General features: G+C 37.3%; 2 non-coding genes across 2 annotated transcripts; one reads left to right on the top strand and one right to left on the bottom strand.

Moving 5' to 3' along the window:
- Window positions 1-7957: 7957 nt before the first annotated feature.
- Window positions 7958-8064, bottom strand: LOC128287302 (small nucleolar RNA R71). The gene has a single exon (XR_008278001.1). It is a non-coding gene; the product is annotated as a small nucleolar RNA R71 (small nucleolar RNA).
- Window positions 8065-25654: 17590 nt separating this feature from the next.
- LOC128287442 (small nucleolar RNA R71) lies at window positions 25655-25761 on the top strand. The gene has a single exon (XR_008278142.1). It is a non-coding gene; the product is annotated as a small nucleolar RNA R71 (small nucleolar RNA).
- Window positions 25762-26414: the final 653 nt, after the last annotated feature.

Here is a 26414-nt window from a genome sequence, read left to right as displayed (position 1 = left end):
CATCATCATCTGTAGCTTTAAATTCAGTGGCCCCATGTTTTCGAATCCTATCGATTGGGGCTTACTTGACCTTATTTGGTCGATTCACGGAGGTATTGTAGGTGCGAGGTTGCATTTGTCGGGAATGGAGGTCGGGACAGCCGTGTTAGTTCGAATGTATTGATTAAACCATTCGCTCATCACACTATAAAAGGCTTGCCTAGCCTCATCATTCGGATTGCTGGCCATAGGTTGAGAGTCCACCGGCGCTGTCCCTTGTGCGGAGCAGCGCCACACTCTCCACATCATCAGCTATTGCTCGGTTGGGATCGGGACCCATTGCTATAAACAAACTCAAAGTCAAATTGTCAGAAATCACCACACTATCGATTCATCATTTAATGGCATGTATAGCTAGACCCCAAACACCTCACGGTAGTCCTAGAATCGACTAAACCGTGGCTCGATACCATAAAATTGTAACACCCGAACCCGAGACCATTGCGGTGTCGGACACGAGGGGTTAACAAGCCAAGTTCACATGGTTTGCCCACCAATTTGACATTTCCAGTCAGGCTGGAAGACTGCATCACCGTCGCCTTAAAAATCATATCTCGAGTTTCAAAACTCGGAAACTGGTTTCGTAAATTTTCCCTGAATTTAGACTCATATATCCATCCATGGATTTATTTCTAGAATTTTGGATGGGCCAATTGGTACAGTTTATTAGTTAAAGTCACCCATGTTACAGGGATCGACTGCTCTGACCTTCGCGCGGTATAACTTGAATATCTCTCTGTACAGGGCTTTAATGCTGGTGTCGTTTGTTTCTAATGAAACTAGACTCAAAATGGAATCTGTACATATAAGGTATGTCGCCTAATTCTTTCTGGATAATTTATAGTAAATTTTAAAGTTGCGACAGGGAACCCAGAAACCGTTCTGGCCCTGTCTCACAATAGCATTAATATCTCTTAACATGTAACTCCTATGACCATTTCGTTTCTTCCATATGAAAATAGACTCATCAAGGTTCATTTACATAGCTTATTCACTATTTAATTCCATTTCTACGAATTTTAGTGATTTTTCACATTCACGTCACTGCAGCTGGCAGCATCTGTTTTAAGGTAGGTCTTACCTATTTGGTAGTCTCCATGAACCAACTAGTCTTTGCCATACATAGGTTCATATATGATCATTTTAACCATGCCAATGGCTGATCATATGACCAACATTCCCATTTCAAGCCATAGCCACATCATGACACCAAATATATACATACAAACCACAATTATTCTAAGTTCATGTTCCTTTTCGAGCCATTTTCGCATGGCCGTACATACTTACATCACCACATATTTAACAAACAAGGGTAGTCCTATACATGCCATTTCAAGTTCAACCAAGAATTTATACCAAAATGGGGGCTTGATAGTGTGGATGACTTCGACTTCAACGATCCCGAATCCGATTGCTATCGAGCGAAATCTAGAAAACCGAGAGCCAAAGCAATGAGTAAGCATTTTTATGCTTAGTAAGTCTCAAGGAATATAATCAACTCTAATTACAGCAATACATTCACATAGTTAAATGCATCATTTCATTAATGCGCATTCACATAATCATACTTACTTTACCATCCCAACTCTTATGTTCATACACAAATAACGGCTTCATTAAGGCCGATAACTAGCTCCATCATAGGAGCGGATATTCATACGCTTACTCCTAGCGCCGCAAAGCACACACCGCACTTACCTTATCATTGGGAAATTTCACAAGTGCATTAGCTGAAATTTTCCAGCAAGCTCATAATTTTCAAATCACATACCTTCGAGTTTATCTGGATGTCGGTACTCGTTCAATCGCCTTGGGACATAGCCGGTTATGGTAACCCGCACCAAGGCCAACGGACTTTACCCGGATATCACGATTTGCACAAATGCCTTGGTCTTAGCCCGGATTTAACAACTTGCACGAATGCCTTGGTCTTAGCCCGGATATAGCTACTAGCACAATTGCCTTGGTCTTAACCCGGATATAAATTTCAGCATAATTGTCTTGGGGCTTAGCCCGATATCATTCAATTTCTCATGCACACATACATCAATAATCATTGGACATACATATTTCATTTTCACATTAAGGCTCAAACACAATTATAATCATTAGCATATTCGCCTTCGGGACTTAGCCGGGTGGAATTCAAATACTCATACACACATGATCAATAATCATACACATCCATGTTTCATCTTACATAATTCAAGTAAGATCACTTCTTGAGGACTTACCTCGGATGTTGTCGAACGGCTTTTTCGGCTATTCGATCACCTTTTCCTTCCCCTTGTCCAATTGTGGCCCTCTTAGCTCTTAAGCTAATTCAAACAAATTCAATTTATTAAAACCTCATTGTGCTTGCTTATGGCGAATATGACAAGGATTTTAAATGGTCATATGGCCACTCTTTAGCTTGAATACACAATGGTCATGCACATTTTATACTACATCAAGCAATTCAATACAATTTATTTGAGCATCAAGGAAATGCTAAGGCCTTCAATAGGCTACCCAAGGCGAATATTCATGTACATGTTGAGGCCAATTATGCACTTAATACCTCACAAAAACAGCATGCATTTTACTAGTTAATGCTTTGCATATTGTGGCTCAAAACTTATAATATAGCATCAAGCACTTATATGTGTGCTAGGCGAATTGTGCTTGAAATTTCACAATTATTCTTCAACATCTTCTTCTTTAAACCAACTTATTCATCACTTACTTCATAGCCAAAACATCATGTGCAAACATATATATACAATATGAGCATGGCCGAATTTTCAAGGTGTCCATAGCCATCCAAAATACAAATTTTAACTAACATGCAAGAAGCATGAACCATGCTCATGAATGGCCGAATATGACAATCATGCTCCTTTTCAACTTCAATCATGATAAATCAAAAGAAGGCTCAAAATCTTGCTCAAGAGTAGACAATCCATCATTGCATGCATCATCATCAAGCTTCACACTTAGCATGCAATGGCTTTATCACCATAACAACTTTGGCCAAATACCATTTCCATGGCTTAACAAAGATTTGAGCCATGGCTAACATGCACATCAAGTTAGCAACCAAAACATGCATGAAACTCCTAACACAACCTCATACATACCTTAATCTTGATGCAAACTTGGCCAAATCTCCTTCTAGATCTCTTCCAAACCAAGCATGAAGCAAAAATCCTCCTTCTTCCTTAGTTTTGGCTCAAAGAAAGGATGAACAAAATTTTTTCTTTCCTTCTCTACAACTCACTGCAATGGGGGGATTACCACACTCACACACATTTTTTTTTCATTTTTATCACCCATACACCTTTGTTTATTATTTCACCCTAATGCACCAACAAAACATGTTTCATGACATGTTTAGCCCATCCTCCCTTGTCATGGCCGGCCACCACCTATAAAGGGGGAATTTGACATGCAAGTCCATTATTTTGCATGCATGCTTTAATTAGTCATCACACATTTCCTATCATACTTTCAAAGTTCATTACTAAGTCCTTTCTTGTGGAATTCACCCTTATAACACTAAATCAATCATCATAAAATGTCATACATGAGCACACACATATTATAGGCATCAAAATAAATTTTTAATTATTTTTATGCCTCGGTTTTGTGGTCCCGAGACCACCTTCCGACTAGGGTCAATTTTGGGCTGTCACAAGTCCCGAACCGCCTCCGATGTATGTTTTGGGCCTCGTAGACCCATATAAGGGACGTTATGCTTGTAAATGAAAAATTTTAAATTTGGACGAAAATTGGTGTCTCGATTTTGTATGTTTGAGTGAGATTAAGTCCGGTAACTCCTCGAACCCTGTCCCAGCGTCAGATACGGGTAATGGGTGTTACACGACCATTCAACAACTTTTCCTTTCCCCCGATTATCAATCAACTGATATGTTTCTTCATTTAAATATAATAATTTAATTCAATTAACCAAATCAAAAACATTAGCATACTTAAATTCATGTGTTTGACCCTTTTATCAATATTTTACACTTTTACCCTAAACTTTTACCTTTTATTCAGTTTAGTCCCTAAATCTTAAACTTTCAAATGTATCACAATTGAACCCAACCTCAACTAGTCAAATTATCTATAGTCCTTACACCACCCATATTTATCAAAATATTTACAAGAATTTCATGCTAATTTTACTATTTTAACAACATAGCACTTAAAACTTAAAATAAATCAAAACCACTTTACAAATTGTTCCTATTTAGCTATCAAGCTTATAAATCTATCATTAAACGTCAAAAACATCACAAATTCACCATTGGCATAAATAAAAACATTTAACAGTTTTGCGAATTAGTCAATAGGTTAGCTAGATTAAGCTATAACGATCTCAAAAACATAAAAACCACTAAAAACAAACTCAAACCACATACCATGCAAGAGACTTAAAACTTGGTTGAATGCTTCCCTACTCAACAATGGAATTTCGATTTTCCAAAGATAAAAGTGGAAGATGATTGTGACACCCCTAACCCAAATCTGACACCAAAATAGGGTACGAGACATTACTGAATAACACATCCCATTCATATACATTTATACATTCATTATCAAAAAACCATTCGTAAATATTCACATTTCCCTTATAAGGTTCTACAAGACCTTAAAACATGCTTAATAGTGGTTCGGGACTAAAAACCGATCACATATAAAAATTTCCAAACACTTAGAAAAATTTTACATTCATAGGTCACACGCCTATGTAAGCAACCCGTGTGCCTCACACGGCTATTGGATACGCCCGTGTCCTAGACCGTGTGAAAGCAGAGCATACAAACTGCCTTGCACCATACAACCGGAGACACGCCCGTGTGCCTTGGCCGTGGGAAAACTAGTGGGGTTACTGACTTGGGTCACATGGCCAACCATATGCCCGTGTGTCTAAGCCGTCCTGGAGACTGACTTAAATTTGTAGGGCTAACCCAGGGGACACACAGCCGTGTAACATAGCCATGCGATGCACACGGCTGAGACACACACTGTGTCTCTGCCCGTGTGGACAAAAATAGGCCATTTGAAAAGCCAAATTTGCCACCCTTATCTCATGCATATCAATCAACCTAAATGGTACCATTTTAAGACATTTATAAGCAACCAAAACCAACCAATTCATACACATATTATGTCATCTTTTCACAACATTTCAACTACTCAATTCCATAACCAAATTATACCAAAATTATTAAACTTGTATGACTTCTAAATGCATTTCATCATCACCTATTTCATGCCACAAAAATTACCATTCCTCAAACATTTATAACAACCAATTCAACATGCATTTAGCTATATCCACAATTAAAGCAAACATACCAAAATAAACCAATATATATAAGGCATTATAAACACCACATATATCAATTATCAAACATATAACTTAAGCCAACTTAAATGGCTAAAAACGTACTAACGTTTACATCATTAACAAGCCAAATCACATGGCTAGCATCATAGCTCAAAATATATCAAAATAACATTAGCCTATACATGCCATATACCATATATACAAGCTTCAAAAGTACCAACAAATGTTCGATAGTGTGACGATGCTCTTGATGATCCCTGAGTTCTAACTATCTTTGATGTTTATCTATAAAACATAGACAAATAACACACAGTAAGCTTCATAGCTTAGTAAGTTCGTAGTTAAGAAATTCAATTCTTCAAATAAATAAAATTCTATAATATACACATTACCAAAAACAACATCTCATTTACACAAACCTTCCTATCATGTCTCAAAACATGATTCATTAACATCTCATTGAACTTGCTCATCGTAATGCTCAAATAGGTTCCGTACATACCTATACCACCTCGTACTAACCTCTTTCTGATAAGTCATAATTTATACATATTTTTATCCCATGCTTAGCACATTTTTTGATGAATTATCATTAGATTTGTGGAATTTGATGCTCCTAATCCCTTAATTTCATGTTTTATACTTAGGTGAGCATAGAAGAGTAAAAATAGTGAGAAATGGGACAAAAATGGAGAAAATGAGTCAACGTGGGAAATCAACACGTCCTGGACTTCCTCACACGGGTAGACCACACACCCGTGTCTATTTAGCAGACTTTAACATGGCCTAAGCCACCCCACACGAGCGTGGCACACGGCCGTGTCCCTGTCGAGCCCAAGTCTAGTTCTACTCGAAAAAGGCCACTTTTGATGGTTTTGAAGCATTCTAAAGCCTATATAAACACCCGAGGAGGCACCTAGAGGAAACACAAGGAGTGGGAGGCAAGGAATTACTCGAAGAAAGCTGATTGATCCATCTCAGAAGCCGAATTCTCATTCAAGACTGAAGATCTCCCTTCAATTTCCTTCAAGGGTTTTTAAGTTTCTTTATGTTTTGTTATTATTATTCTACTGAGATGTTTTCTTTTACACATATGAACTAAATCCCCTAAATACCTAAGGGGGATGAAACCTAAGACAGATTTTGTTACTATTTTCTAAATTATATGATAAATACTTGATTTGTTCTTAATTATGTGTTCTTCATTCTTACTTTAATATTCCAGGATATTGATTCATGTATTGATGTGCTTATTCAGAGAAGCAAAAGTCCCTGTCTAAAAGCAGATCTAGCATAATTAAGTAGAGTTGATTGCACCCCTAGACATAGGGCAACATAAATCTACCGGATTAGGGTCAAACCTAATAAGGGAATCCATAGATCGAGTTAATGCAACACTAGGGGTTTTAATTAGAAAGAGATTTCAATTAATCAACCTAGGGTTAGACGTTGTTAGTCTCGAGAGAGATAATAATATAAATTAGGGATTTCTACGGATCGAGTCAAGTGAATAAATCATCTAGTCCAGAGTCACATAACAAGTGAAGTCTAAATGGATTCTTCTTTAGGTATTGTCTATATCAATTAGTTTTCCCAAAAATATTTCCCCAATTTACTTTTTTTGCATTCATAATTTAGTTAATTAGTTTAGATAAAGCAAATCCCCTTATTTTTAGGCTAGATAATAAAAAGAAGGTTAATACTAGTAGTTTTAGTTCCTATGGGTTCGACATTCCGGTCCTGCTATAACTTATACTACTGTTCAATAGGTGCGCTTGCCTTTATCGTGATAATAGTTAGTTTTCAAGTACGATCAATCATAAATATAAAGCTTATCACGCACATCAAGTTTTTGGCACCGTTGCCGGGGACTAAGATATTAGGAACACTTAATTTTTATTACTTTAGATATTTATTTTTATTGTAATTTAAATCTATTTTTGCTTAAATTATTAAAATTTTATTTTATTTACTTCTAGCAAGTTTTTATAGTTTATGACTAGAAGAAACCCGTCAGGACCTCTACTTTTTGATAGTGAGATCGAAAGCACTGCACGCAAAAACTGAAGAGAAATAAGGCAAAGCCTACGATACATAGAGAAAGGGCAAGAGGACGATAGTCAAACTACAACCAAGGGGATGGCTGAAAATTAGAATAATCAGCTACCTCCTGTGGTTGTTGCAGATCCAATAAATCAGAATCTTGCTCCTCATACTATGTATGATTATGCTAAACCTACTTTAACAGGAGCTGAATTGAGTATAGTTAGACCTACTATTGCTGCAAATAATTTTGAACTGAAACCTAACACGATTCAAATGATACAACAGTTTGTTCAATTTGATGGTTTACAGGATGAGGATCCAAACATTCATTTGGCGAATTTTCTAGTGTTCTGCTACACTTTTAAGATCAAAGGTGTTTCTGATAATGCCGTACGCCTTTGGTTGTTTCCATTCTCATTGAGGAGCAAAGTTAAACAATGGTTGAACTCGTTACCATGAGGGTCAATCACAACTTGGGAACAAATGACCGAAAAACTTTTACTAAACTATTTCCAGCCGGCTAAAATGGCTAAACTAAGGAATGATATCTCTTCTTTTATGCAGATGGATCTAGAAACCCTGTATGATACATGGGAGAGATACAAGGACCTATTAATAAGGTGCCTTCACCATGGGTTACCTCTATGGCTGTAGGTTCAGACTTTTTACAACGGTGTGAACCCCTCAACAAGAAAACTCATCGACGCAGCTGCCGGTGGAGCTTTAAACAACAAAACACCTAAAGAGGCTTATGAATTTATTGAAGAGATGTCATTGAATAACTATCAGTGGCAAGTCATGAGAACAAAGCTAACAAAAGCAGCCGATGTTTTCAACCTCAATGCGGTTACTATGCTATCTAACAAGGTAGAACTATTAAATAAAAAGATTGACGGTTTGTATGGTTCTACTCAGGTACATCCTGTGATGAGGTGCGATTCAAATGGAGGAGGAGTACACATAGAATATCAATCCTTCAACCTTAGCACCGAGGAGGAACAAGTTCAATATATGGGTAATAATAATTTTAAACCTCAAAATAACCCATACAGTAACACTTATAATGCAGGTTGGAGGAAGCATCCCAACTTCTAGTAGGCTGGGCAAGGAAATTGAAGGGCACAACATCCCTCAGGTTTTCAACAACCACCTTACCAGCAGGAAAAGAAGTCGAACCTTGAAGAGATGCTAACAAAATTCATCTCGGTGTCAGAAACTCATTTTTAGAATACCGACACAGCACTTAAGAATCAACAAGCGTCGATTCAAGGGCTCAAAACTCAGATAGGCCAGCTTGCTAAATTGATTTCTGATCGACCACAAGGTAGTTTTCCGAGTAATACTGGAACTAACCCAAGGGAGTAGCTTAATGCGATTACCGTTCGAGATGAGGAAGGGTTTGTTGAACTTAAACTAGACTTGAGACAAGGACTTGTGGTAAGTAAAGGTAAGGATGAGGTGGACCACAATGAAAAAAAATCGGTAAGTAGAGAATATAAACCTCATATGCCATATCCAAGTGCAACAAGGGAAGACTACACAGACAAACAATTTGGTAAATTCCTTAAATTATTAAAGAAATTACATATTAACTTACCGTTTACTGAAGCTCTTTCGCAGATGTTGAATGTAGTTAAATTTTTAAGGGAGCTTTTAGCAAATAAACGGAAGTTGGATAAGGCATCGAATGTGGAGTTAAGCGCAGTTTGCTCAGCAATTCTATATAATAAGCTACTTAACAAACTGAAAGATCCAGGGAGCTTTACTATTCCTTGTTTAATTGGTAGTTTAGATGTTAATAATGCATTGGCTGATTTAGGGGCTAGCATTAACGTCATGCCCTAAAAATAGTTCAAGCAGCTAGGTCTTGGGAAACCCAAACAAACTAGGATGAGCATTCAGCTAGCAGATAAAACCATCAAATTTCCTAGGGGTATCATTCAAGATGTACTTGTTAAAATCGATAAATTTATATTCCCAATTGATTTTATTGTTCTAGACATGGAAGAGGATAGTAACGTGCCTTTGATTTTAGGACAACCCTTTTTAGAAAAATGCTAGAACAATTATTAATGTTGGTACAGGTGAACTCACACTTCGCGTGGGTGATGAAACAATCACTCTTTAAGCTCGTAATTCGAGTAACACATCAAATATTAAGGGTAGTTGTATAAATCATGCTTCTAATACTGATCATGTGGTGAAACCTTCTTTTCAGGAAACACATTCGAAAAGCATACATGAGCCATGTTCAAGTAACAACAAAGGACCAATCAGTGAAGAACAAAGGCTACCGATCGAAGAACTAGATGAATGGCGGACACAGAAATCGAGAACACACGATAAACCAAAACCACGCCATGACGGACTCAATGTTTTATCAAATCAACTTAAGGTTAGAGACAAAGTACTATTAGAAGCAGTAGACCCTCGTATTTGCACTTTTGAACCTAATGGAGCAATCCCTTTTTCGATACTCAACATTTTCCCATATGGTACAGTCGAGGTAACTCATTTAAAATTTGGCACTTTTAAGGTAAATTGTTCTCGGCTAAAACCTTATTTTGATAAAATTGATAGCAGGAATAAGGAGTGTCAACTCCTTGAACCACCATGACTATACGAAATCAAGGTAAGTCAAGCTTAGTCTATAAATAGGCGCTTCTCGGGAGGCAACCCGAGCACTAACGGTGTTGATTTCTTTAAATTTTAGTTTTTAACATCTAAATCATTAACTGAGTCCTTGGACACAGGTTTCCAAATCCACACGGCCAGGCACACGGGCGTCCTTTAGACCATGGTCATACCATGAGAGACGACACGGTCGTGAGATACAGCCGTGTGAAAACAGAGTAAAATTTTTCCCTAAACACGAAATTCGATACATTTCCACAGCCGTGGGACATGGCTGCGAGCAATCCTGCCAAATCAACACGGGCGTTCAACACGCCCGTGTCTATAAGCCATGGTAGAAACTGAGAAATTAACAAGGGACGTACGACACTCGTGCCCACTATCCATGGTCGAAACTATCAAAATCACACAGGTGTGCGCAAATATACATGAGCGTGGGAGAAGCGAATGAAACAAGACACGGCCATGCGACACGGCCATGTGCACTACACGCCTAAAGAATACAGGCGTGGCCTGAATTCCAGACGCGCCCAAATTTGAAAACCACGAAACACATGGGTTGAAATAAGGGCACACGGGCGTGCCCCACGGCCGTGTGCCCCAATATCTATATGAACCCCCACTATTCATCATCCCCTTTCCCAATACCTTAACCCTAGCAGTCGCTCTCTCGACTGCCGTCGCCACCTAAAGCTCTGACCGTCACCCCAAAATCCATTCTTTCTCCTCCCTTTTCCTCCATACGTATTAAAATATTCTCTCTTGTCTTGCTTTCTCTACACATTCTTTCATTCTTCTCTCTTTCTCCATACTACAAACCCCCATGGTCAAACCAGCACCACCGCTACCGTCATTCGCTGTACATCGATGCTGTACGCCTCCTCTGTCAAGCACCACCATCGTTCATCAGTCGTTTGTCTTCCTTTTCACCCCATTACTTTTATTTCTTTTACTTATGTTATTCTATTTCTTGACTTATAATTGTTTTACTGTTAATAATTTGCATGCTTATTAACCCTTATCTATGTTTAATGATTTCCAATTCTACTAATGATGAAGATTTACTTAGTTGTTGTGTTTTCATTGATCTTTATTCTTGCTTGATTTGCCCATATGATTAGGATTATTAATAGTATAATCCACTGTTACTTGATTGGTCTTTCAACATTCGCTTAGTTTTAGCCTTAGCACTATTTCCATCTTATATTTAGCCGTTGATTCATATGTAATATCACCACATTTTGTTTTTAACATGCTTGAATTTGTGTTCATATTATCTTACGAGCAAGTCATCATTTTTGGATTACTTAGATTTTGCTTGAAGATGTGGGAGTTATTGATTACTAGCACATCATGACAAACACTCATGGGAAAAAGACTTCTATCCCTGCCTCGAAGAAGCGAAAAGGAGCAGCATCCTCCTCAGGTTCTACTAACAAGAGACAGCACCCATTCCTCTAATTTCCATTGAGACCGCAGGAGGAACTATTCTAGATACTATGGGCCCGACCCCTAGGTGTGGGCCTTTGCATTGATTGGACATCCCTAGAGAAGATCCAACTTGCTGGCACAGTCCAGGTTCTCTTGACTACTGACCCATGAGGGCTCTTCATCGAGATCATCGAGCCGACATATCTCGAGCTTACATTAGAACTCTGTTCGACCTTCCACCTTCAAACCGTTATGATAGAGTTCGATGATCCTAGAATGGTTCAGTTCCATCTCGGTGGTTCAGTTTCGTCTCGGCGGTTTAGTTCACCAGTTGAGTGTGCCTGAGTTCAGTGTCGCATTAGGACTACATACGGAGGATTTCATGAATGACGATAACTTCGACAATCTCCATCGCCACATCCACTATTCTCCTTCAAATTGCTGGAAGGCCCTAGTCCCTACTTCGGCCACTAATGACCCTAGCCACTGCAAGGCATCAGCTCTCGCCCCATCACTAACATACTTACACGCCATCCTAGCCCACACCCTCATCGGTCAGATGTCCTCACAGGGCATCTCGAGTATGCTCCATGTGAGGATGATCGAGCAACGATGTGAATTTGATCCTCCTTAGAATCGCCTCATTTAGTCAGCCGAGCAGGAGGACCTAGAGGACATTACTGATGATGTCCCTCCACCTCACGAGGATCCACCATCTCAGCCACCACCTATTCATCGTCCAGTTCATGCGGCTGCTTCACTCTCTGACATCTCTGAGCATCTCACTCGATTCGAGCAACAATGTTTTCAGCGGTTGGATCACATTGATGCAACCTTACATCAGATTTGTCAGCACCTTCACCTCTCATCACCTCCCCCACCTCGTGAACCATCTGGCGATGAGGATTTTTGAAGACTTTTATTTATTATTTATTATTTTTTTACTTTTATCTTTATTTATCTTTTTAAATAACTTTTTATTTTATAACTCTTTAATACTATTTTTACTTCATCTTTAGGTTTTACAATTTATATTAAACAATTTATCTTTTTGTCCATGTCTTTAGAGTAATCATGCTACTTTATATTTCCTAAAGAGTTATTGATTCTATCGCAGTTATGAAGAGCTCCAAAGCTCACTATTACTTAGGAATTTGCAACTCCACTGGAAAAGGTCCTCCTCGACTGCCATGCCCTGTTCAATCACGACCATAGCTGCCACCAGTTATAATATTCTTTTGGCACAGCACTTGTGGACTAACAATCTCTACCACCACCGGAGTATCCTTGATACGTGATATTCGTGATAGGTTTTAAATATTTATAATGAATCATTCTTGAAAATAACTATTATCACGATGAAGGCAAGTGTACCTATCGAATAGTAGTATAGCTTTAGCAAGACAGGATTATCAAACCCAAAGGAACCAAAAGTACTAGTAATGATTGTCTTTTTACTATCTAGCCTAAGAATAATGGGGTTTTTTTTTAACTAACTAATTAACTAAACTAAGAATTCACAGAAAATAGAATTGGGGAATTACTTTTGGAGAGACGATTGAATTAAGACAATACCTAAGGAAAAAATCCACCTAGACTTCACTTGTTATTTGACTCTGAATCAGACGATTTATTCATTTGACTTGATTCTTAGAAATCCCTAAGTTATATTATTATCCCTCTCGAGACTAACAACGTCTAATCCTAGGTTGAATAATTGAAATCTCTTTCTAATTAACTCCCTAGGGTTGCATTAACTCGATCTATGGATCCCCTTATTAGGTTTCACCCTAATCCGGCAAAATCTTGTCACCCTATCTCTAGGCGCGCATCCAACTCCACTTAATTATGAATAATGTACTCTTAGACATGGTCTATTCCTCCTCTAAATAAGAGCTTAACTTGAATCAATATCCTAGAATATCAAAACAAGAATTAAGAACACGTAATTAAGAACAAGTCAAATATTTATCATACAATTCAGATAATAATAACAAGATTCATCTTAGGTTTCATTCCCCTTAGGTATTTAGGGGATTTAGTTCATAACTAAAAAAGAAAACACCTCAGAAGAATAATGAATACAAAACATAAAGAAAACCCAAAACTCCTGAAGGGAAATTGAGGGGAGATCTTTAGTCTTGATGATGAATCCGGCTTCTAAGATGGATCAATCGGCTTTCTTCAAGTAATTCCTTCCTTCCTCCATATGCCTCCTATTTTCCTCCTCCTCTAGGGTGTATTTATAGGCTTTGGAATGCCTAAGAACCCTCAAAATTGGCCTTTTTCGAATTGGACTAAACTTGGGCTCAGTAGGGACATTGTAACAGCCCGATTTAGGGCCAAAATAGAATAGTGGTTTTGAAACCACGAATCCGAGGTTGAAAGAAATTATTTTGATTAAGTTTTAGTGTTTACATTATGATTTCATAATTGTGTGAAAATTTCGTTGTGAAATTTTATCGATTGGGTGTTTAATTTGATATTTAGGACTAAATTGAAATAGGTAAAAAAAATGTGTGTTCTAGTTCATAAAGTACTTGATTGAAATGAGGGTTTTAAGTAGAGGTCCTTAAATGGAAATTAGACCATTATACTTTATATGGACAAAAAGTAGGACATGGATGGAATTTTAAGAAAGTTTAGTGGTAAGGGCATTTTGGTAATTTGTATATTAAATGAAATAAAATGGGAAAAATAACACAAAAATGTGTTCATCTTCATTCAAGCTTGGCCGAAAGTTACATGTTCTCCATAGCTAGGGTTTTTCCCAAGCTTTCAAACTCAATAGTGAGTGCATTCAAGCCCCGTTTTTAATGTTCTTTACATTTTTGAAATCCTTGTAGCTCGGTCTACCTATTTCTACCATTATTTCGAGCTAGGGTTTATGTTTAAAATTTTACCCATGAATGATATGCATGTATTTTGATATTTTATGGTAGAATATGAATGTTTGAAGTTAGGAGAACGATCTTTTCCAAGCAATTTTTAGCGAAAACGAGCAAAATGGCATAATCGGTAAAAATACCTATTGTTCATAACTATGTGTTAGAGTGAGAATTTGATGTTTTCTTAGAAGGGAAAAATGATCAGCATGTCATAAAACATAATAATAAGGGCTGAAATTAAATTCCCGAGCCTAGGGGAAAAATGGTAATTTTGTAAAAGTTAGGGGGCAAAAATGTAATTTTCCATAATGTGATTTTGGATTGAAATAAATAGTATGAGTGTTAAATGAGCTAAATGTGTTGTTATAGATCAAGAAAGGTGTGGAATCAATCTCGAACGGGGGAAGGAAAAGGGCCAAAGTGCAAAGTGGCTTAAACATGTGTTTTTGGATGAAATTGAGAGAATAGGTGATTAAATGAGTTAATTTTGAATACATATAGATAAAAAAAAGTGGAATCCAGAATTAGATCGGGGGAAAGGTAAGATAATCGAGTAATTGACTCACGTCGCCATTTTCATACTTGAGGTAAGTTCGTAGGTGTTAATTTGATTATAAATGAATATTTTATGCTTTGATATTGCATAAAATGTATTTATGGGATTTCAGATAATATTTGAATTGTGAATATGAATTTACAGAAGTGTTCGACGATGAAATTGACAAGTGAAACTTCATGGTTAAACCTTAAGTACAGATATGATGGTAATAAAATGTCATTAAGTTAATGTATTGGCTTCAGGCCATGATATCGGCACTTTGGGTGTGAGTAAATACCTTGATTTGGCTATGGGCCATGGTATAGGTATTTTGTGAGGAGTTACCTTGATTTGGCTACGAGCCATGGTATAGGTACTTATCGATTGTGATCCTTAAGTATCCAATTTTTATTCTAAATGATCCAATGGGTAAAAGAATGACTTGTTTGAGAAAGTGATGTCCGTGATAAGTTTTATATTTATGATTGATCGTACTTGAAAACTAACTATTATCACGATAAAGGTAAGTGCACCTATCGAACAGTAGTATAGCTTATAGCAGGACCGGAATGTCGAACCCACAGGAACTAAAATTACTAGTATTAACCTTCTTTTTATTATCTAGCCTAAAAATAAGGGGATTTGCTTTATCTAAACTAATTCACTAAACTAAGAAAGCACAAGAAGTAAATTGGGAAAATAATTTTGGGAAAACTGATTGATTTAGACAATACCCAAGGAAGAATCCACCTAGACTTCACTTGTTATGTGACTCTAGACTAGACGATTTATTCACTTACTCAATCCATAAAAATCCCTAATTTATATTATTATCTCTCTCGAGACTATCAACGTCTAACCCTAGGTTGATTAATTGAAATCTCTTTCTAATTAAAACCCCTAGTGTTGCATTGACTCAATCTATGGATTCCCTTATTAGGTTTGACCCTAATTCGACAGATTTATGTCACCCTATGTCTAGGGGTGCAATCAACTCCCTTAATTATGCTAGATCTACTATTAAACAGGGGCTTTTGCTCTTCTGAATAAGCACATCAATACTTGAATCAATATCCTGGAATATTAAAGCAAGAATTAAGAACACATAATTAAGAACAAATCAATTATTTATCATATAATTCAGAAAATAGTAACAAGATCCGTTTTAGGTTTCATCCCCCTTAGGTATTTAGGGGATTTAGTTCATATGTGTAAAAGAAAACATCTCAGTAGAATAATAATAACAAAACATAAAGAAACCCAAAAACCCTTGAAGGAAATTGAAGGGAGATCTTCAGTCTTGAAGGAGAATCTGGCTTTTGAGATGGATCAATCGGCTTTCTTCGAGTAATTCCTTGCCTCCCACTCCGTGTGTTTCCTCCAGGTGCCTCCTCAGGTGTTTATATAGGCTTTAGAATGCTTCAAAACCCTAAAAAGTGGCCTTTTCAGAGTAGAACTAGACTTGGGTTCGATAGGACACGGCCGTGTGCCACGCCCGTGTGGGGTGGCTTAGGCCATGTTAAAGTCTGCTAAATAGAAACGGGCTTATGGTCTACTCCTGTGAGGAAGTCTAGGCCGTGTTGATTTCCCAGGTTGACCCATTTTCTCTGTTTTTAGCCCGTTTCACGCTTTTTTTACTCTCCTATGCTCACCTAAGTATAAAACATGAAATTAAGGGATTAGGAGTATCAAATTCCACAAATCTAATGATAATTCATCAAAAAATATGCTAAGCCTGAGATAAAAATATGTATAATTATGACTGATCAAATACCCCCACACTTACGCGTTTGCTTGTCCTCAATCAAAATCCTCAATTCACAGTTAGGAATTCATTTTTCTCAACTTATAATTCCTATCAATAATATCTCAAAATAATCCACAGGTAATCATAAATTGAGAATTCAACTAGAAGACAATCAAAGTTTCAAACATTCCAAGTTGAGCATTTTATCGCGAAAACATAGGTGTCTCACCTCATCTAAGTAATCAATTTTGATTCAAAATATTATAGATTTTAACACCCTCACTAAAGATTCACCTAAGTCACTCGAGGTGTTTAAGGACAACAAATTTAGCACTCAACAATCAATATGAAAAGTTATTACCATAGGTTTGCATGAAAATCAAATCTCCACCACTATATATTGAGATGATACATAAATCAAAAGGTCTTTAGAGGGTTGTAACACGACTTTGGTTAGGGGGTGTGGTTACAAGTTGAAAGAGAAGGTTAGAATCGAGATTGAATTAAAAAATTACCTAACTAGAAAAATACTAAAACTGACAAATTACATTCCTAATTAGATGATCCTAGAATTGAGCTTTTCTTCATGGATAACATCGTTTTAATCCAAGCATTACATAATTTCATAATATGCTAGACGACAAATCTCAATTGCAGCAACTTTGGTTTTTTTTTTTTAAGAACAAAGCAAGTAACATAAAACTTTGCTAACTATAAAAAATAAAACATAGCTAAGCAATTTATTCAAATCAAATCTCGACAAAAATAGGGATCAAATTAATTGAGGGGATTTCAACAAAAATGGGTTATGGGTTAATATTGAGGGTAAATCAATGAATGGCTTGTTAGGCTCAAGGGGGTTCACAAGGGTTAATTATGAAAGTAGACTTTTATGGAGTGAGTGGGTTAAACCTAAGTGCCTTTATCATCTCGACATATTAAATCAATGGTATGGTCTTGACATGCATAATCGAAGCAAGTTCTAGAATAACAAATCAATATTGATGCACTCATAGAAACAATAAAAGTGAGCATGAAAAAAATAATATATGCTCTAAAGGCTCAAGATCTCATAAAAGTTTTGGCTTTTTGATTTAATCCTGTGAATTTCGACTTCAAGTTAATACCTAAACTTGGGGAAATAACCTAGCAATTTTTAATTCTCAAAAATCAACTTATCATGCTTGATTCTCTAATTACTTAAAGTTTAAACAATCAATGCACAAATGCCTATGTTTTAATTCAAGACATATCAATAAAAATCATAAATTAATCAAAATTCATTCTAATAGTGATATGAGTGGGTCACGTAAGAATAAGACAAAATTCAGGGATTTTTCTTATAATGATATAAATAACCCCCCCTCCCACACTTAAGACGTACATTGTCCTCAATGTACAAAGGTAGATTTACTGAAAAATATAGATATAAGATTATAAGATAGGGAGAGAAGTAAAACTTCCTGAATGTTAAATGGAATCCTTGAATTGGAGTCATGGAAAGTAATCGGCTAAGGCAAGGGTGAGATTGAAGGAGGATACTCTGGTGGTGGTAGAGGTTGTTAGTCTACAAGTGCTGTGCCAAAAGAATATTATAACTTGTGGTAGCTATGGTCGTAATCGAGCAGGGCATGGCAGTCGTGGAGGACTTTTCCAGTGGAGTTGCAAATTCCTAAGTAATAGTGAACTTTGGAGCTCTTCATAACTGTGATAAAATCAATAACGCTTTACGAAATATAAAGTAGCATGATTACTCTAAAGAAATGGCCAAAAATATAAATTGTTTAATATAAATTGTAAAACCTAAAGATGAAGTAAAAATAGTATTAAAGAGAAATAAAATAAAAAGTAATTTAAAAAGATAAATAAAGATAAAAGTAAAAAAAATAAAAATAATAAATAAAAGTCTTCAAAAATCCTCATCGCCAGATGGTTCGCGAGGTGGGGGTGGCGATGAGATGTGAAGGTGTTGACAAATCTGATGTAAGGTTGCATCAATGTGATTAAAGAGCTGAAAACATAACTACTCGAATCGAGTGAGACGCTCAGAGATGTCAGAGAGTGAAGCAGCCGCATGAACTGGATGATGAATAGGTGGTGGCTAAGATGGTGGATCCTCGTGAGGTAGAGGGACATCATCAGTAATGTGCTCTGGGTCCTCCTGCTCGGCTGACTGGATGAGGTGGTACTGAGGAGGATCAAATCCTCGTCATCGCTCGATCATCCTCTTATGGAGCATACTCGAGATGCCCTTTGAGGACATCTGACCGATGAGGGTGAGGGAGGATGATTGCGCCGCAGTGTTGAGGAGACCAAAGTACCGCGCCAGGTGAGTCACATAAGGGCCGATGGAAAGGAATCCCTTCCTATGCCACTCTGTCTGATGGAAAATGGCGAGGGTGATGAAATAAGCGAGGTCAAATACGTGCCCATGTGCCATGCTCCATAAAAAATAGGCGTCATTAGTGTTTATGACACCTGTACTCTCTCATCGTCCTGTTAGGGTGTGGGCTAGGATGGCATGTAAGTATGTCAGTGATGGGGCAAGAGCCGATGCCTTGGAGTGGCTAGGGTCATAACTGGCCGAAACAAGGACTAGGGCCTTCCAGCAATTTGAAGGAGAATAGTGGATATGGTGATGGAGACTGTCGAAGTCGTCATCGTTCATGAACTCTTCCGTATATAGTCCTAATGTGACACCGAACTCAGGCACGCTCAACTTGCGAACTAAACTGCCGAGACAGAACTAGACTATTCTGGGATCATCGAACTCTGTCATAACAGTTTGAAGGTGGAAGGTCGAATAGAGTTCTAATGTGAGCTCGAGATAAGTCGGCTCGACGATCTTGAAGAAGAGCCCCTATGGGTCAGTAGTCAGGAGAGCCCGGACTGCGTCAGCGAGTTGGATCTGCTCTAGGGCGGTCCAGTCAATGCAAAGGCCCACACCTAGGGATCTGCTCCTGGGGTCCCGGTGGGAATTGGACGAATGGGTGCCGTATCTTGTTAGTAGGACCCAAGGACAATGCTGCTCCTTTTTGCTTCTTTGAGGCAGGGACAAAAGTCTTTTTCCACGAGTGTTTGTCATGATGTGTAACATCCCAAAATAGGGCCTAAACGGAACAGTGGTTGCGAAACCACAAATCTGAGGTATAAAAATTTATTTTATTATTATTTTGAGGTTCATGATATGATTGCATGATTGTGTGAAAATTTCGTGATGAAATTCTATGCATAAAATGCTTAAGTTGAGATTAAGGACTAAATCGAATAATTTGCAAAACTTGCATTCTAGAAGTTTTTAGTATGAAATTGCTTTGGAATATTAATTAGGAGGGTTTAAATAACAATTTGACCAATTTCTAAGTTCATGGAAAAAATAGGACATGGATGGAATTTTTGAAAGTTTAATAAGGAAGGGCATTTTGGTCATTTGGATATTAAATGAAATAAAAAGGGAAAAATAACACAAAATTCATCATCTTCTTCATGAGCACGAAATTTCAAGGGTTCTCCATAGCTAGGGCTTGTTTCAAGCTTTCAAGCTCCATAGTAAGTGATTCCAAGCCCCGTTTTTAATCTTCTTTACGTTTTCGGAGTCCCGGTAGCTCGATAAAGCTTATGCTAGCAATAATTTAAGTTACGGTTCATATTTGGAAAAATACCCATAGGTGAAAAGTGTTTATTTTGATGTTTTATGATAGAATATGAGGTTTTAAATTATGTTAGACAACTTGTGCTACTCGGTTTTAAGCGAAAACGAGTAAAATGGCTTAATCGGTAAAAATACCTAATAGTCATAAGTACATGTTAGAGTGTGAATTTGATGTTGTCATAGAAGAGAAAAATGATCAGCATGTCATAAAACATAAGAAAATAGGATGAAGTTTAAATTACGAGCCTTGGGGAAAAAGTGAAAATATGTGAAAGTTTAGGGGCAAAAATGTAATTTTGCCAAAGTTTGGGTCAAGGACTGTTTTGATAAATGTGAATATTAAATAAGTTAAAATTTCTATTATAGATCAAGAAGAGTGAAATTCGAGAGTAGATCGGGGAAAAGAAAAAGTAAAGGACTAAATTGTAAAGTTTAGTCACATTTTGAATCGAGGTAAGTTTACAGTAAATAAATGCAATATTCTTTTATTTTACATTATTATTGTCAATTTCCAGCATTTATATACTTATTTTTTGAGAATATTTAAAGTCGAATTGAAGGTAAAGTGACAGAGAAAAAGCATTAGGAAGCCCCGTTTGAACCTTAAGAATGTTAGGATATTGGGGTTGACAGGACAGGACGGAGACGAAATGAGCCATGTAAGTCCATATCAGATATATGGCTTTGGAGACAGGAATGAGCCATGTAAGCCCATATTAGATATATATATGGCATTGGAGATAGGAATAATTCATGTAAGTCCATGTCGAAGACATGGCATTGGCAGGATATTGATAGACAGGAATGACCCTAGTATCCTTAGTATTCCGAGTGGTTCAACGGGTCATTGTACACGTTAAATTACAGTGAATTATTAGCAAAAGGGAAGGTAGATTATATTTATGAATAGTGAAAGGTCAGGTAAGAAAGAAGGTAAGTGAGTAAAGAAGAAGGTAGAAAATGAGAAGTAAAGAAAGTTTATGAGGCTAGGTGACATTATGTATAATTATTCATTATGTTGAATGTTGTAATTTATTTGCTTGTAAGCTTACTGAGCCTAGTGCTTACTCTCTTTATTTTCTTTTCTTATAGTTTTATCAAGCCACTCGGGGATCGAAGGAAGCGTCGAAACCCGATCACACTATCGAAGAAATCACATTGGTATAGTTAGGCGTTTCGTTTTGTGTATGGCATGTATAGGAACTTGGTTTCTTTTGATATGATATGATCAATGAATGATGTGTAAATACTTGCTAGTGATTAGCTAATAGAATGGCTGATGATATACATGTTTAATAGTATGTATGATTAAGTAGTAACTATCACATGAAAACTATGAAAATGTGAAAGTAACTTAAAAGCAGATTCAAGTATCGTAAATAATGTGACTTTGAAAATCACAAAAAATTGTAGAGACATGGTTTGATGGTGAATAATATATGAAATTAAATCTCATTGTGTCTATTTTCATATGGAATAAGCAAAACAGGTAAAGGTTTTGTATTTTATAAGATATCTGAGTTTTAGTGAAATAGGGCTAGAGTGATTTCTGGATCCCCTCTTCCAAATTTGGAAATTCACCATAAATTTTACAAAAATAATTAGGTGGTTTACTTTATATGGTTAGAATCCTTATTGAATCTAGTTTTAAAATAAACAAATGGTATAGTAATATGAATTTTTTTACAGGGAGAAAAGTGGTTCGTAGTAAGTAGAGGTTAGTGCAGTCTAATTTTGAAACAGGGGTAACTTTAACTAATAAACTGTACTAATTGGCTAAGTCAAAAATTCTAGAAAAAATTTAGTAGATATATATATGAGTCTAGTTTCAGAAAAATTTACGGATCTTAATTTCGAGTTTTGAAACTTGAGAAATGAATTTTTAAGCAACCATGATACAGAAAAATAGTTTATTCCGAGAATTAAAATAAGTGGTATAGAGTTGTTTAAAAGGTAAGATAAGTTTAGTAACACCTCAAGCTTGACTCCAGTGACGGTTCCGGGCATGGGGACGTTACATGATGTGCTTGTGAGTGAAAGATTAAGTAATCAATAATTCCCACATCTTCAACCAAAATATGAGTAATCCAAAAATAATGACTTGCTCGTAAGATAATATGGACACAAATTCAAGCATGCTAAAAACAAAATGTAGTGATATTGCATATGAATCAACGACTAAATATAATACGAAAATAGTGCGAAGGGTAAACCAAGTGAATGCTGAAAGACCAATCAAGTGACAGTGGATAATACTATTAATAATCTGAATCATCTGGGCAAATCAAGCAAGAATAAAGATCAATGAAAACACAACGACTAAGTAAATCTTCATCATTAGTAGAATTGGAAATCACTAAACATAGATAAGGGTTAATAAGCATGCAAATTATTAACAATAAAACAATTATAAGTCAAGAAATCTAATAAGAGAAGTAAAAGAAATAAAAGTAATGGGGTAAAAAGGAAGACAAACGACTGATGAACGATGGTGGGGCTTGACAGAGGAGGGGTATGGCGTCGACGGGCAGTGGATGATAGCGGCGGTGGTGCTGGTTCGACGATGGTGGTTTGTAGTGTGGAGAAAGAGTGAAGAAGGAAGGAATGTGTAGGGAAAGGAGGACAAGAGAGAATATTTTGATGCGTATAGAGGAAAAGGGAGGAGAAAGGATGGATTTTGGGGTAATGGTCAGAGCTTTAGGTGGCGACGACGGCGGAGAGAGCTACGGCTAGGGTTAGGGTATTGGGAAAGGGGATGATGAATAGTGGGGGTTTATATAGATATTGGGGCACACGGCCGTGGGGCACGCCTGTTTCAGCCCGTGTGTTTCCTGGTTTTCAAATTTGGGTGCATCTAGAATTCGGGCCACGCCCGTGTTCTTTAGGCGTGTTGGTGCACACGGCCGTGTCCTGCTTCATTCGCTTCTCCCACGCCCGTGTATATATGCACATGCCCGTGTTATTTTGACAGTTTCAACCATGGATGGTAGGCACGGGCGTGTCGCACGCCCGTGTTAATTGCTCAGTTTCTACCACAGCTTATAGACACAGGCATATTGAATGCCCGTGTTGATTTGGCAGGATTGCCCACAGCCATTTCCCACGGTCGTGGCAACGTATCGAATCCCGTGCTTTGGGAAAAGTTTTGGTCTATTTTCACACGGCCGTGTCGCCTCCTGTGGTATGAGCACGGCCTAAAGCACGCCCGTGTGCCTGGCCGTGTGGATTTGGAAAACCTATGTTCAAGGACTCATTTGATGATTAGATGTTAAAACCTAAAATTTAAAGAAATCAACACCGTTAGTGCTCAAGTTGCCTCCTAAGAAGTGGTTATTTATAGTCTAAGCTCGACTTACCTCGATTTAGCATAGCATGGTGGTTCAAGGAGTTGACACTCCTTATTCCTGCTATCAATCTTATCAAAATAAGGTTTTAGATGAGAACTATTTACCTTAAAAGTGCCAAATTTGGAATGAGTTACCTCGATTGGACCGTATGGGAAAATGTTAAGTACCATAAAAGGGATTGCTCCATTAGGTTCAGAAGTGGTAATATGAGGGTCTGCTGCATTTAATAGTACTTTGTCTCCAACCTTAAGTTGATTTGATAGACATTGAGTTCGTCATGGCGTGATTTTGGTTTATCGTGTGTTCTCAATTTCTGTGTCCGCCATTCATCTAGTTTCTCGATTTGTAGCCTTTATTCTTCACAAATGGGTCCTTTTTTGTTACTTGAACATGGCTCATGTATGCTCTTCGAACGTGTTTCCTGCAAAGAAGGTTGCACCACATGATCAGTATTAGTAGCATGATTTATACAACCACCCTTAATATTTGATGTGTTACTCGAATTACGAGCTTGAAGAGTGTTGTTTCATCACCCACATGAAGTGTGAGTTCACCTGTACCAACATCAATAATAGTTCTAGCAGTTGCTAAAAAGGATCGTCCTAAAATCAAAGGCACATCACTATCATCTTCCATGTCTAGAACAATAAAATCAATTGGGAATATAAATTTATCGATTTTGACAAGTACGTCTTCAATGATACCCCTAGGAAATCTGATGATTTTATCTGCTAGCTGAATGCTCATCCTAGTTTGCTTGGGTTTCCCAAGACCTAGTTGCTTGAACATTTTTTAGGGCATTACGTTAATGCTCGCCCCTAAATCAACCAATGCATTATTAACCTACCAATTAAACAAGGAATAGTAAAACTCCCTGGATCTTTCAATTTGTTGGGTAGCTTATTTTGTAGAATGGCTGAGCAAACTGCGCTTAACTTCAAGTGCGATGCCTTATCCAACTTCCGTTTATTTGCTAAAAGCTCCTTTAAAAATTTAACTGAATTTGGCATCTGCAAAAGAACTTTAATAAACGGTAAGTTAATATGTAATTTCTTTAATAATTTAAAGAATTTACCAAATTGTTCGTCCATGTGGTCTTTCCTTGTCGCAGTTGGATATGGCATACGAGGTTTATATTCTCTACTTACCGATTTTATTTCACAGTGGTCCACCTCATCCTCACCTTTACTTACCACAAGTCCTTGCCTCGAGTCTGGTTTAAGTTCAACTAACTATTCCTCATCTCGAACGGTAATCGCATTAAGCTACTCCCTTGGGTTAGTTTCAGTATTACTCGGCAAACTACCTTGTGGTCGGTCAGAATCAATTTAGCAAGCTGGCCTATCTAAGTTTCGAGCCCTTGGATCAACGTTTGTTGATTCTTAAGTGCTATATTGGTATTCTGAAAATGAGTTTTTGACATCGAGATGAATTTTGTTAGCATCTCCTCAAGGTTCAGCTTCTTTTCCTGCTAGTAAGGTGGTTGTTGAAAACCTGAGGGATGTTGTGGCCTTTGATTTCCTTGGCCAGCCCATGAGAAGTTCGGATGGTTCCTCCAACCTGTATTATAAGTGTTACTGTATGGGTTATTTTTAGGTTTAGAATTATTATTACCCATATATTGATCTTGTTCCTCCTCGGTGCTAGGGTTGAAGGATTGATATTCCGTGTGTACCCCTCCTCCATTTGAATCGCACCTCATCACAGGATGTACCTGAGTAGAACCATACAAACCGTCAATCTTTTTATTTAATAGTTCTACCTCGTTAGATAGCATAGTAACCGTGTTGAGGTTGAAAACACCGGCTGCTTTTGTCAGCTTTGTTCTTATGACTTGCCACTGATAGTTACTCAGTGACATCTCTTCAATAAATTCATAAGCCTCTTCAGGTGTTTTGTTGTTTAAAGCTCCACCGGTGGTTGCGTCGATGAGTTGTCTTGTTAAGGGGTTCACACCGTTGTAAAAAGTCTGAACCTACAGCCATAGATGTAACCCATGGTGAGGGCACCTTCTTAATAGGTCCTTGTATCTCTCCCATGCATCATACAGGGTTTCTAGATCCATCTGCAAAAAAAAAGAGATATCATTCCTTAGTTTAGCCGTTTTAGCTGGCGGAAAATATTTTAGTAAAATTTTTTCGGTCATTTGTTCCCAAGTTGTGATTGACCCTCATGGTAACGAGTTCAACCATTGTTTAGCTTTGTTCCTCAATGAGAATGGAAACAACCAAAGGTGTATGGCATTATCAGAAACACCTTTGATCTTAAAAGTGTCGCAGAACTCTAGAAAATTCGCCAAATGAGTGTTTGGATCCTCGTCCTACAAACCATCAAATTGAACAAACTGTTGTATCATTCAAATCTTGTTAGGTTTCAGTTCAAAATTATTTGCAGCAATAGTAGGTCTAACTATACTCGATTCAGCTCCTGTTAAAGTAGGTTTAGCATAATCATATATAGTACGAGGAGCAAGATTCTGATTTATTGGATCTGTAGCAACCACAGGAGGTAGCTGATTATTCTAATTTTCAGCCATCCCCTCGGTTGTAGTTTGACTATCGTCCTCTTTCCCTTTCTCTATGTATCGTAGGCTTCGCCTTATTTCTCTTCGATTTCTGCGTGCAGTGCTTTCGATCTCACTATCAAAAAGTAGAGGTCCTGACGAGTTTCTTCTAGTCATAAACTATAAAAACCTGCCAGAAGCAAATAAAAGAAAATTTTAATAATTTAAGCAAAAATAGATTTAAATTG

This window comes from Gossypium arboreum, chromosome 13, assembly GCF_025698485.1.
Source record: "Gossypium arboreum isolate Shixiya-1 chromosome 13, ASM2569848v2, whole genome shotgun sequence".
Classification (NCBI taxonomy): Eukaryota; Viridiplantae; Streptophyta; class Magnoliopsida; order Malvales; family Malvaceae; genus Gossypium; species Gossypium arboreum.
This window is presented reverse-complemented; position numbering and strand designations above follow the sequence as displayed.